The sequence below is a fragment of the Neopelma chrysocephalum genome, unplaced genomic scaffold (assembly GCF_003984885.1).
Source record: "Neopelma chrysocephalum unplaced genomic scaffold, ASM398488v2 Primary Assembly neopelma1_25, whole genome shotgun sequence".
NCBI lineage: Eukaryota > Metazoa > Chordata > Aves > Passeriformes > Pipridae > Neopelma > Neopelma chrysocephalum.
The window spans coordinates 34,508,417-34,522,583 of NW_020897694.1; the positions used below are offsets into that span (position 1 = coordinate 34,508,417).

The 14,167-nt window shown below is 41.2% G+C and overlaps 1 long non-coding RNA gene across 6 annotated transcripts in view; it reads right to left on the bottom strand.

The window, feature by feature from the left end:
- The window catches only part of LOC113963584, a 46,525-nt gene extending 40,115 nt beyond the window's left edge, over nucleotides 1-6,410 (bottom strand). The window contains exons 1-4 of one of the 6 annotated variants that reach the window (XR_003532864.1): nucleotides 6,244-6,393; nucleotides 3,687-3,764; nucleotides 2,496-2,603; nucleotides 9-1,304 (exon numbers count right to left, since the gene is read on the bottom strand). This is a non-coding gene — a long non-coding RNA (uncharacterized LOC113963584). Of the gene's footprint in view, nucleotides 1-8; nucleotides 1,305-2,340; nucleotides 2,400-2,495; nucleotides 2,607-3,686; nucleotides 3,765-6,243 lie in introns of those variants that run through there. The other 5 variants (XR_003532866.1, XR_003532865.1, XR_003532868.1 and 2 more) reach the window with 5 other exon arrangements.
- Nucleotides 6,411-14,167: the final 7,757 nt, after the last annotated feature.

Sequence of the window (14,167 nt, forward strand, 5' to 3'; positions counted from 1 at the left end):
CACCTCTCTTCCCTCTCTCCCTTCCTCCCTCATTTGGGAGCACAACTGAGGCAGAATTTATCCCATATTAATCTACTGGTTCTTACCTAATGAATCAGTAGGCACAAGGATTTTGAATTAAGCAAATGAAGCAGAACACAGATTTTAAAACAACAAAATGCCCTGACTGCTCACAGGTGCAAGAGGGTACTTGGGTAAGTCCGTTCTTGCCCTTTCATGGCTCTTTTTTTTTGCATGAGAACTGATGTGGCAGACCCAGGCCCAACTGCTGTGGGAAGACCCAGAAACTGGAGTGACTTGGTTTGCAGGAATGCCTACTCTGAGAATCCCCTGGGGCTTGGAGAGGACTGATTAGCTCAGCAGACTCCCCATGATGTACCTAAGCCCGAAGTAGCTCCAGGCAATCCTGGGATACTACAGGCAGGTACAGACAAACCTGGACTTGTTCCACTTGGCAGAGTGCTGGGATAGGAAGGACAGGAGCATGGTGTGGATGGGAGCTGGCTCAGAGATGCCAGATCACTGCATTAACCCAGGGTTGAACCCAAGCTCCGCTCCAAAAATACTTGGCTTTACTCTGTACTAACACAGGTTTACGGCTTCCAGAGCTAAGCCTGTAAATCCATATGGAGAGGGACACTTCACAGATTGACAAACTCAGGTCTCTGGCAGTTTGGGAATTCCTTTGCTATCTTCTGTCTCATACTACAGGTGCCTAAAAACTGAGACAAGGTTTAGAGCAATGCCTAAATTGTGAAAGTAACCGAGAAAATTACCAGCTGAGTAACAACTGTGCAGTGGAACTGCATTTCACAGGAGTATATGTAGGGAACAGAAGTTTTAAGGCAAGTCCGAGAGAGCAGCTGTTTTCATCCTATTACAGCTCAACTCTGGGGCTGCTGAGCATTTTCTATAACATTATCTGAGCAGAGGCCAGGATCCATCAAGATTAATATGGCTTGTTTCTTGGCTTTTCTGAGCCATGGCTTAATGAAATAAACTGGAATAGATTGGACAGAGTTGGCTAAGTGCCCAACACAAGCCTCGTTGTCACTTGGGAAGAGTAGCAGGCATCAGTATGAGGCTACAGGCTTTTGCTGCCAAGGGTTTTATTCTATCGTTCCTGATTTACGGGGTCAGGCTTGGTAGGTAGCCTGGCTCTGCAGCTCCATCTCTTGGCAAACATCAGATATCAAACATATTGCACAGGCTCCACGTACTTCAGGCAGAGATGCGCAATAAATACTTTTTGGTGCAAAATACTCCTCATTTCCTTAGCAATAATGGAGGGACACACCTCTCACCTAAAATAGAAGGGGGAATTCTCTCGTGTACTTCCTTCAGTGTTTGTTATGTTATCAACTGTTGCCCTGGAAACAGTCCCCAAGTCAGAAACCAGCAACTGAGAAAGAAACTGGGCTTTGTGCGGAGTTTTTTTGTATTTTTTAAAAAAAATACATAATTACATTTTTTTAATTGTTACTATTTTTCAGTCATGAGAAAAGATTTAGCAATTCTTGAATAAGCATTTTTATCTAAAAAAGAATTTTGTCATCTTCTCTGATCAGCCAATTTGGCCCTATGATGGCTGATGTAATCATGATATACACATCTACACTGTTCTCCTTGTTTGTAGGTCAGTATGTCCCATGAAAAAAAAAGCTCACAAATTTGCAAACAATTATTATTTGCTGCACCGTGGCCTTCTGCAGCTTGTATGACTGATGATCTGATTGACATCTGTGCTTCCGAGTGAACCTTAGTGATTTATCCTAGTTGATAAAGTGGTTTTGCCATAAGTACAGGCTAGTCAAGACTAGTCAGACTTTTTCAGACCTGCTAATAAATCATAGTAATGCCTTAATCTGACCTGGATTAAAAGTATTTTAAAAATGGACAATACAAAAAAGTACAAAATTACTCAAGTTATCTTGTAACGAGTACAGATAAACTCAGGCTCTGGGAATGGAGAGGAATAACATGCAGATACAAAACAGTCTTGGACAGTCAAGTGACAAAAGATTTTTTCTGAGGGTTTGAAAATTAACAAAGAAATGGGAGAGTGAAAACGGTGGAAAGCAAAAGAAATTTAAGTAAATCAAGAGAGGAGCTTGGATGAGATACCAGCAAAGCAAGATGCCATCACAGCTGAATGCAGCATTTTCAAACAGAAGATGATGCTTTCTGAGAGGAAGAATACAAACTACGTTTTCTAGGTTCTAAATTTAACTGTCAAGAGTCAGAAAAACACTTGGTTGTCACTGTAGGTATTTTGCCATAGGTGTGTCATAGTGCTAAAAAGAGGAAGAGTTAGGAAGGAAAAAGAATGAAACAGGGAAGCAATACTGAAAATACTTTTTATCACCCAAACAAAGTGCATCTGGATCAGTTCTGGACACCTTGAGAAAGACAAAGCAGACATGAAAGGAGTTCAGAAATGGCAATGAAAATAATTAGAGGTATGAAAAGCTTATAGATGAATAGTAAAATCAAACCTTTTCACTTCAGAGAAGGGAAAAGATGAAGGTGTACAAAATAATGAATGGCACCAAAGAAAATAGGTCCCATTCATCATTTCCCACCATAGAGGAGCAGGAGGGCATCTGCTGAAAATGAAAGACAAGGGGTGAAGAGCAATCCTTTCCCATAGCATATGACTGCCTGGTGCAGTTCCTTCCCACTGGAAGCAACCAAGGCCAGGAGTTTGCAAATTAAAAGGGAATGGAAATGTGCGTGGAAAAAAAGACAATATGTCAAGTGCTAAAAATAAAGATGTGATTTGATTTTAATGGAGGCTACCTTCCAGTGTAGGCTGCAAGACATAAAGTGGTCTTTGAGGGTAGGCAAGAGCAAACTTTTTCCCCTCCAAGGAGATTCATCTTGCTCCAGCATTTCTCAGATCTTTCACTGCCAGATCTGGCCCTTTCCACTGCCCCAGAGAGGATGCTGGAGCAGATGCAGGAGTGCCTGTTTATGAAGCAGGTCCTGTTCTACTGCACCAGCAAATAGGAAAAAGCTGGGAGAAGCTAAATGTGGCCATGGGGAGACAAAAGCAGACAGAATTCACAAGAGTGCAAAAATGAAAACCAGACCCACAGTTCAGCTGAGTTCCCAAACAGCCAAATTTCGAGAGAGTGGTGTTCCCACTTTGAAACCAGCAGGGGAAAACAGAGAGAAGCCCTGAGCACAGTGCTCTTCAGGAAAGATTAATAAACTGACACAAGACACTAAAAGAAATTTCACTGTCTGTGAGCAACCCAGGAAGTACAAGGGTTGTACTTGTAGAGTACAGTTGAAGAGATGGCAGTTGTCCAAGAAAAGATTGGAAATGGTGTCTTCGCTCTAGAAAGGAACAAAGATACCTCAAATTTCCCTAACTGGTCTTATTTTCATCCCTGCATGCTCAAACATGGTAACTCATATTCAATTTACAGCTTTTATTGACAGTTTTCCTATGTTGTTGCTATAGTTGAAACACACCTTATGATAATTTCATTTTTTTCTTAGTGGCTTGGCTAAAACTAAATCTTTTTTGGCTTTTTTTTTAAGATATGAAATAGAAAAATGGGACCAATTTTGGCATATCTGCCATATTGCACATCTTTCAGCATACTCTGTGTTGAAATATTTGTTAAGGTCCGCTGTGTTGCTCTCAGGAATTTCACAACCAAGCAGGAGTGCTTTACCACTTTTGCAGATTCCAGCCAGGAGTCCCTCTCTCTTCATTGCCTATTCAGGGACTTGGGGTGGGCCAAAACTCTAACCTACAAACAAAGGTTTGTGAACGAAAAAAGGATGGTATAACACACACACGAGTTTTCAGTATTTCATTATTTCAGTATTTCAAAAATCCTAGTTTCAGCATGTTTCTCTTCAAAAGTAGCAGAGGTTCTGAAGTCTGCTATGACCGGAATCTGAAATGCAACAACTATTCCTTCGCATGTGTGGATAGCAGTCACTAACATCAGTTCTTCTCTACAGTTCTTTTGTTGTGCTATTTTAACTCCACTTCTCTCAGCTGATCTTCTAACACAGCATCCTCCCCAGATAGTGTGGTTAATTATACAGCCACTCTGCTTGCAGAGTTAAGCATATCATAGCTTTTTACACAACTATTTTTTTTCGAGTTTTTTTCCGAGAGTCCTGATGAAAAGATTCACTTGACGCCTCTATCCATGCATTATGTGTGTTCCTTTTTGCTTATTGACTTGAAATTCCATTGCATATAAAATCATTCATTTGCAAGTAGTGTTTCTTTCCCTTAAAGACACATAAAATATTACTTGCTAGTTCTTTCTTCCATAAAGGACATTTGAGGGCCGTGCAATTATTCTGAGATTTTCCCCATTTCTGCACAGGAGTTCATCTCTGAGTACAGCCTAAGAGGAAAGTCAGGCAGAGCAGCAAGGAAAAACAGCCAAGTACAGCCTGGGAAGAATTTTGCACACCTCTTTCCTTCAGTCCCTCAGCACATACTGACAGAAAGAAATACAGCTGAGAACATCATCAACGTGATCCGCTCTTTGATTTTTAATTTTTGTATAGACGGGCTGTTCCAGCGCACAGATAATGATCAGTAAGTTGATGAAGTTTTGCAATAACCAATATAAGTTTTGAACCAGTGCTTAGAATGGTTAGCATATTAACACACGCAGAGATAATTTGCTGTTCAGCACCGGGCAGGGAATATTAACCAGCCAAAATACTTATTCACAGACTTTTCACAATACAGTTCTCAGTCTGCATAAGACTTCAAGCCAGAGATAGGTACAAGGATTTCAGTGAAAAAAAAAAGTAAAGTCAAAAGTCTTTGAGTGTAAGCAGCTTAGAGTACATAAAATTTTTGGGACAGATGATGATTGTCAATGAAATAGAAAGGACAAGCTTGTCTAGATTATCATCTAGAGCTTAAGCTTCTCTGATGACACCAGTGCAATAAAGTATAAATATAAAACAAAAAAAATGAAATTAGTATATCTTCAGCCTCTGCACTAGCATCAGCTGGAACTGCAGAGGTGCTCTCATATCACTCGATTCTGCATCCCTGCTTCCTATAAAACAGATGATGTGCTTTCCTGGGTTTTTTGAAGTTCAGTTGAGACAGACATCTTGAGTTAAAAACTCAATCCAGGGAAGACCAAAATGATTGTGGCAGAGTGTGAGCATGTGCGTGAAACCTGAAAGAAAAAGCAGAGGTAAGATCCTTTCCATTGCTGCTCATCCTTAGGCTTATCCTGCAGGCACCCCACCCAAAGACTTGGCCTTGGCCTTGGATATACAGGTAACACAGGGTGGGGCGGGGGGAACAACTTTCTTTCCTACTCATGCCTTTACAAGTAGCAACTCCTCCAGCTGGACGACTTTGTATCTGCGTCAATTAATACAGCTCACCAGTCAGGGAACTTTGCATTTTGTGAACTAACACTTCAGTGAAATCCCTCTCATCTGAAGGAAGATAATTTACTTAGCCAAGCCAACTTATCTTTTCTAAAATAGAAAAATAGATCGGCTAAGCCAGAATGTAAATTTACAAAGTGATTTGGAGAAACTGAAAAGTACTTTAGAAAATCAGAAGGAAAATAAGAAGAGGGAAAATTATAATGTACCAATTAGAGCAGAATGTGAGCTGTCCATGCTAATGCAGGATTCTTGCTAATTTGTTTTCCAGGAGAGTCTTCAAAAAGATTGAAATTTAGCATTAGCACATCAGACTGGCCGCAAAAATGACAGCAACAATAATAAACAACCATATTTCAAATAGTCAAGAGAAAAGTTAGGTCTTTTAGGTTTAATAGCTCATATCCATTAAAATTCGTAGAAATGTCAATGGGATCACAGTTTCATTGCATTTTTGAAAATCAACAACCACTAGTCCTGTGACTACTGGTCAGGCTCATGAAAAGGTCTGACAAAAGTAAAAAAGAATGTGCTTGCATTTTTTGTCTTAGTTGCCATCAATTCCATTTCTGAATCCAAACAAGCATATGTGCACACATGCACACATCGATATACATACTTACAATTTTTCATAATGGCATCCTTGCTTCCATAAAAAAATAAATTAAAAAAAAGTGGTTTGTGTTGTTTTTCCAATGCAGAATATTAGTAAAAACTGAATTGGTTCACCCCTGGTAAGGTCCATTATATCCAGTGGCCCCTCACCTGCTCCTTTACCTCACTGCACCCTTCAGACCCACTGCAGCAAGCCAGCCCCCAGCAAAAGTTCAAAGCCTTATCACCTACCTGCATCGCTGAAAATCTGCAGCCCCGTGGCTTTGGGGGAGTTGGGGCAGCCAAGGGAAATGGAGGGACAGGGGAAAAACTGCTGTGTCACTGTGGAATGCTTGGCACCCCATTGCAGGGAGTGAGACAGCAAAATCAGCTGCAGTCAAGCCTAATCCTCACCGACAAGGGGGAGAACAGCAAAGAGAAAGCTGAGGAGGAAACAATGGGGATTTTCCCTTAGCAATAGTGATATTTGAAAGCATAAAAGTAAAAATTTTTTTGGGGTTGCCTGGACACCTAGCAAGAGTTGGGGATTATTTGTGCAGAGGAGTTCAGAAGAGGCTGCAAGCTCTTTGGGAGGATCCTAAACTGAGTGTAAACTGAGTAAATCTCTGGTCAGCTGTGAGAGGGAAGCTGCAGTGCTTTATTTTAGCTGAAAAGGGTTTTTATATACTTATAGGTTACTTGGGACCTCTGCTTATCCCAGTGACCATCTTTGCAGCAGCATTCAAGGCACCTGCTGTTTTCACCTCCTGCTTCTTTCCACAGACACTTTTATTTTCAATGTTCATGGTTGTTTTGCCTGCGAAATTCAGAGCAAGGGTACTTAAATCTTCTTTTGTGAGCCTCTCAGCTCAAAAGAAATACAAATAATAACAAAATACCCCAACCGAAGCTACCAGAAAGGCCTCTATCATTTCTACCTGTACCTTCTGGGGGTCCAAGGCACATTGTTCCTGCTCATTTTGTGGGACAGCCAAGCCCCAAAGTCAGGACCCAGTTGGTGACTGTCAGCAAACAAGGGAAACAGAAATAACAGGTTCTAAGAGAGGAATCAAGAGCAAGGGCCCCAAAACATTCACATATTGCCTGTTCCAATGCAAAGATGATCAGCAAAGGCCACCAGCAGGAACTCTGCCCAGATGTGTTAGGTAACTCCCTACTGATATGAATTGCATCAGCTTTCCACATACAGCTAAATCATGCCAGTGATTTTTTGCTGTCCTTGAAACTTATTAAAATACACAATAAAAGTGTTTTCCTTTTAATTTTTTTAGCCATTGTTAAAAATCAGATTGCCCCATATGTTTTATATTTTCAGGTCATTTCCTGGGATGGAGAATACCTTTGGGCAAAGTCTTTGTTTCCTTAAACTTAACCCAGCTGCACTATCCATACAGATGAACAGTTTTCAGAAATAAGGTACAGATAAGTCCAGCAGTAAGTACAGATCACAGTTTCTTTGCCACATAGAGGATGTCTTTCCTTGTGTAGTTTTTCAGTTTCAGTGTGCTTTGTCCTCAGTTTATGCACCATTTCCCTGTTTCTTCAGCCTTCCTTGAACAATCTCAAAATTTAGGTTAGGTAGCAACTAAGCTGGAAGATGGCTCTGACCAACCCTACCTGCACACATTTCTGCAAATAGTCTCCTGTGTTGAAAAATCTCTCCCCATTGGAGGGCAGCTTCCCCTCAGCAGCAGTTCATGTAAAGGGATTTTGTGAAGGGCCAGAGCATCCTTTATGCAACCCCACAAAATCCTAGCCGGATCATGCCACCATGCATCAAAAAAAGAGAGCAGGATCGAAACAGCACCTGCCTCACGCTGCTTTTCTGCCTGGAGAGAGGAGACAGCCCTGTCTGTGAAGGGTGTGGGTGGGAGAGAGTGAAGGAGGCAGGTGCCGCTGAATAGGTCAGGCAGGCATGCCGAGGGCTGTGGCCACATCCAGCTTCCTCCATTTACTTTAACTCTTGCTCCTTCAGAGGGGATGGGAAAAGCAAACCCTGGAGAGGAGCTGGCAATAACAAGGCTGTCTAAAAGGCCACCTTGGAGGAAATTGGGCAGTCTCCACCTCTACCCCCTGCCTTCCACCCACACTCCCTTCCCACTACCTCTGCCCCCCACGTCCTCCCCGGGCCTGCTAAAGGATTCTTATTTACACACCTTGTTTTCCATGAGCCGCCTTATTGATGTCCACAGCCCTTCCGTCCTCAGAAAGGTCTCCTCAAAGTGACTGATGGTGTTGTCACATGCTATCCCTTTTGCCTGGAACTGCACTTCCATGGCTCTGAGATGCTTCAGCCTGAGCAGTGGCTGAAAGTGAAGAACAATACCCCATCTAAGCATCATGTAAAAGGCATCTGATTCAGATATGGAGAGAATGGGGACAATAAGTCTAAAGGGTTTTGGAGAGGCAGGGGGCAGATGAGGACCAGCAGCTGGAGGGAGAAAAGGCAAAGAAGATCAGGAGGGCAAAATGGAAGATACAGGTTTGGAGACTAACAAGAAAATGAGGAAAACAACATTCAGGGGGAGTAGAATTGGAAAACTGGGATTGGCTGAGTAGTGAGAGCATGAAAGAGCAAAGCAGGGGATGGTGTTCAGCAAAGGAATAGGAAGAGTAATGTATAAATAAAATATGGCACGAGAAGCACAGAAGCCTGGAGAGAGCCAAGAATGCAGAGCAAGCATGTGGCAACAGGAGAGAGCAAGAAGTGCAAAGCAGCAAGCAAAGAAAAAGTAGAAAGATTAAAGCAAAAGTTTTGGTACCTGAGAGGTATTGAGGCTCTCCTTTTTTTTTTAATTTTCTGTCCAGAAATGCCTATGGAAGTTTCTGACAAAGCATCCCATATCTCTCAAAAGCCATCCCACAAAAGGCAGCTGGCAGCTGCTCTCTGCCATCTACTTCATTTCGCACCCAGCATCAGTTCTGCAGGGAAATTCACATTTTTGTCCTGGCTGTTAGCATGTCCACAGGTATCAATAGTATTATAAATCTACGGGTTCTCTTTGCTTTTTAGAAAACCAGGCTTGGTAGCATAATGTAACCCTGTGGAGAGAATATACGCTAGGAGACACAATCCGCAAAGGACTCTGCTCCACTTACCGAGTTCCCTTCTTTTTAAGATACAAGATATCAAATTAAATATTTGATCCAGTGTAAAAAATCCCAAATGTGTTCCTCTTAAATTCAAATGTGGAAGAAAATATTTTGATTTTATTCTTCTGGAGGAAAAAACAGAAGTATTACACTTCCAGAGTGACACAATTACACTTCCCAGACGGGTTTCCAGCTAAAAACAAAACCCATCAATGAACAATTTAGTTTTCTTTAAATGGCATTTTCCCTCAATAAATGAATAAACTTACTTCATTTTTTTACCTCAAACTTTCTATTGTTAATCTGTAAAGCACAGTAATGTTACCCATTCATCTTTTTGAGATGTTATGAAAGTAAAGCCATGGGAAGCACTCAGTTGCTATAGTAATTGAGCATCATAGGAAAAGGCCAATGAGGAAACAAAGGATTTTGGGTTAAAATCAAGCATGAATTGTATGTTAACCTTAAAAACCACATAAAAAGGTGAGGGGAAAAAACATACTGAGGCAAAAATTCTGAAAGAATAAATATACCATGTGTTGGCATAATTAAAGGCTCTATGGCTCACACATATACTTCCTTTCTGACATTTTCTGAGAGATTTTTAGGTGACTTGGCAACCAGAAGAATGTTTTTATTAGTTGATGGTTTGTGTGTCAAACTCTATTTGATTTGCTTTATATGAGTAATTTAGTCTCTTACCTGGATACTTGAGGAAATTACGAAATTGCAAGTTCTTTTTCCATTAGACTAGTACCTCATAAATATGTCTAAACTATACTATATACCTATATCTAAAAACACTTAGGATAAAACCCTTGCATTTCTAACCTTCGTCCACAATCTATTTCTTCTGCTCTGGAAGTCTTTCTTTTTATCACCATTTTATTCCACTCTATCTTCAATAAAAAAGAAATGCTTCCTAATCACAAGACGTGATGGAGCTTGCTACATTTTGCTTGGGTGCTTAAGAGCATTTGGCTTTGTGCTTTGCATCTAACAACGCACCCAGGTGAGCTGCTATTGGACAGGGACTTAATCCCTGTCATGTTTAATCACTACATTAAAAGATTTAAAGACTAATGTTAAAGACCATTCAGTTTGGGCACCATAGACCTACAGGATGCAGTCAGGAAAAGCCACTCGGTTTATCCTGGCAAAATCTATTATAAATCTTTAAGAACAAAAGCCAGGAGAGCTGAGAAGGAAACTCCTTTTCTGTGAGACCCCCTCCCTGTGACTCAGACATCCACCCAGAAGCCCTGGGACTTCCTGCAAGTTTCATATATGAAGTGTCATTTGCACCATTTACTTAAATAGCTGCACTGAATGGTTAGCACTGATGTGCTTCTGTTCTGCATGACACCAGTAAGAATGTTATTAGGTCAATATTGAAAAAACCATCCCTCCTCAGTGCATAACCCTGTGCAGTGAGGATGACTCATCTGCTCCCCAGTGCAGAAAACATAAGGGAGCCATTTTACATTCCCTCAAGAATTTGACCCCCAAATATAAAATCCCCTGCTTGGATCCTACAGTGTTGCAATGTGATTGCAAGGAGCAGTAGCTGGGGATGTTTCTGCCTGTCCAGTTGGCTAAGGAATTAGAAGTCCCTCTTGGAGGTCTGAACATTTCTACAATTCCCCAAGCGCTGTTACTCTGTGCAACTCAGATCTCAGGCAGCTGCACATCCAGGTTTATCCCCTTGGGCCACAAAACTCCGATGTTGCATAAACTCCATTGGCTTCCAAATTCGGTCCTCTGGTCCAAATCCAGTACTGAGTATTTTTAGCCTAGTAATTCATCAGCTCAAGGACTCTGATGCTACACAAGAACTATGGGGCAAATGCAGTGGCTTCTGCACTGTGACACAAAGTCTGGGTCCCTCAAAGTCCAGATGAGGGGGCTGATGGAGCCCACCAAGGATTCTTCCTTGAGTTTCTTACAGGTTTTCTTCCTGTGGAAAGCAGGGCAGGCAGTATGGGAGGACTGATGCATGCTGGCTCACTCCCTGATGTGCTGTCAGGGTGCAGGTATCACAGTTCAGAGCCATCCTCATAGTTACCCAGATAGAGGCCTCATGTCTCAGAGGATATACCATTCAAACTCACTTTCCCTGTCAAAGACCAAGTCTAAACAACTTCAGAGGATGCTTTGAGGATAATTTGTTTTTTAACTAGACCATTTCCAGAGTGTTATTTAGAAGGCCAGAGAGCTTGAAGGGTATTTTGGTCCTTTAGCTTGTACTTGCTTACATGTGCTACTTAACTTTGCTACTCCTCTTATATCTGCATTAAGTGTACCTGGAGGTGTTCTATAGATGCATCAAGTAAAAAAACAAAGTAATAAAACTAATCATCATATTGATTTTAACCACATTCCTACAAAATAAATGGAAGCTGAAATTCCAGCAGCTGAGAGGGACACCTGAGATGACTTCCATTGAGCAGGGAGAAAACACAATGTTACAAGATCATTACAAGGAACACTACTGAAGAGACAAGATCTTTTCAATTGCATTAATCAATTCATATATGAAAAGTCAGATTTCAGAACTCAAATAACAAGATGGTTGAAAGGGAATTAGGATCTACAGAAAGATTTCCCCACATTACAATCTCTCTTCTCGCAAAGAACTGTACAAAGAACTGAACCTGCAAAACCTACCTCATATGATCTTCTCTGTAACAACAGAGGCTGTCCGAAGCCTCTCACTTTATCTTCCCAAGTGGATAAGAAATTAGTATTGTGATAGCAGTGCATACAGTACCTTTGTAACTACTGTATCTAAAGATAAAATTTAGTTTTTCACAGACAGCCCCACAGCAATCATCACTCTTTGCAGCTTCCAGAACCTGGCACAAACTTCTAGGGAACAACTCTGTTAAAATAATCAGCTTCTGCCAGCACCCATGGAGCACAGATATCACTCTCTGATACTTTCCCTGCAGCCCTTTTATCTATGCTGCCTTGACTGAAAACATTTTCACAGCCACAAAGCTAACAATACCACACATCTTTTCAAATATCAAGTCTTCCTCAAATGGTAAAAGAAAGAAATTGTAACACAGCAGACTACACAATGATAACCACTGACGGAGAATCTACATCATATAAGGGTCTTATCAGTAGTGTCATTCCTCATGAATACTCATTTAGATTTACAATGCATCTATATAAGTAATTAGCAATTTATTCCAGTTATCCCCATTTTACTTTAGCAGTATGTGTATTAATTCAAACCCTGTAATTTTTTTTTCAACTAAAAATAAGCCACTGTTTTTTCCTACCAATTCATCATCAGGATAATAAACATTGTCTATGTGTAGGTGTATGATAGCCCAATACAGGTATGTTTTAATACTCCAAAACAACCTTTTCAAATTTTAGCCTTTATCATACGTTTGACTTTTTCTCCTGCATCAGTATGCACATACACATAAATACAAACAGAACAGCAAGGGAAAACAAAATGCTTTCTAGATCAATCACTGCAAGCAACAGACACTTAAAAATCAGACAAATCATGATCTCTATACACAAGAGAATTATTTGCTCAAGTAGGGCAGGAAAGACTTTGTCTAGGGTGTTGTTTAATATCAATGTAGTGCGAAAGATCTTGCATTTCAAATATTCCATCATTCACATGACTTCCATATAGTCAGCAGCATAAACACCATGGAAAGTGAGCTTCTCTTGTGCTAGGTATATATTTATTTATTTATAATATAAGTGAGTGGAAACTGAAATATGAGTACAGAGGAATCATCAATGGGTGTCAGTCTGTGACATGGTCTCTTCACTTCTCACTCACCATAAATACGTCTGTACAAGGAAGATAGGGGACCCCTGGTGGTCTAGTGGTTAGGATGCGGCGTTCTCACCGCCGCGGCCCGGGGTTCAATTCCCGGTCAGGGATACTCCCCTGGGCAGATGGAGCTCGTCAGCCCTGTGAGGCCATCCATCTAAGAGAAGGTCACTCTAAACAAACCTACGTCCTGAGGACCTCACTGCCATTGTCCAAGCTCACTTGGCCCCGGCAGATGAACCTTCGGATTAAAGGGTGGGCTCAGTTCAGCGCAGGCTGTGTCTCACCTAAAAAATCCATTGCGCAGGCTGGAAAGGTAAAAGACCTTTCCCAAAAATCTTTGTTTGCGAAGACCGGCCATACATACAAGGAAGATAAAGGTCACATGCCCTCTGTGTCTGGGATGACATCTCAAGATGTCCTCTGCAGGACAGCATGAGAGGTGTTTTCTTTTTGTAAGGTGTCATGGTCTAACCTCAGCCAGCAGCCAAGCCCCACACAGCCACTAGCTCGCTCCCCCACCAGCAGAATCAGGGAGAGAATCGGAAACTCATGGGTTGAGATAAAGTCAGTTTAATAGGGAAAGCAAAAGCTGTACGTGCAAGCAAAACAAAACAAAGAATTAACTCACTGCTTCCCATAGACAAGCAGGTGTTCAGCCAACTCCAGGAGAGCAGGGTCCCATCAAACATAACAGTGACTTGGGAAGACAAACACCATCACTCCTCCTTCTTCCCCCCACTTTATATACTGAGAATGATGTTGTATGGTTTGGAATATCCCTTTGGTCAGTTAGGGTCAGCTGTCCTGGCTGTGTCTCCTCCCAACTTCCTTGCCAGCGTGGCAATACAGAAAGCAGAAGAGGTCTTGGTGCTGTGTGAAAACTGCTCAGCAATAATAAACACCTCTATATCTTCATCACTGTGTTAGTACAAATCCAAAACACAGCCCCACACTAGCCACCATGGAGAAAATTAGCTCTACTCCAGCCAAAAGCAGAACATAAGGAAAGTTCAACATGAAGTATAGAGCTGTTGATCCTCATGTATTCCTTACCCATATTTGCATGTTGTTACAGTAAGATTAAGGATCAAAACTTCACTTAGTGTTAAACTTCAGAGTTCATATCTAACCCTGAGTTTTTTGACACTAACTTTGATACTATTTTCAAGTACTTTCACTTCACAGATTTGGCATCATATTCTTAAGACAAAAAAAATTATTTAAGCATGCTAGTTACTGTTTTAGCAAGCT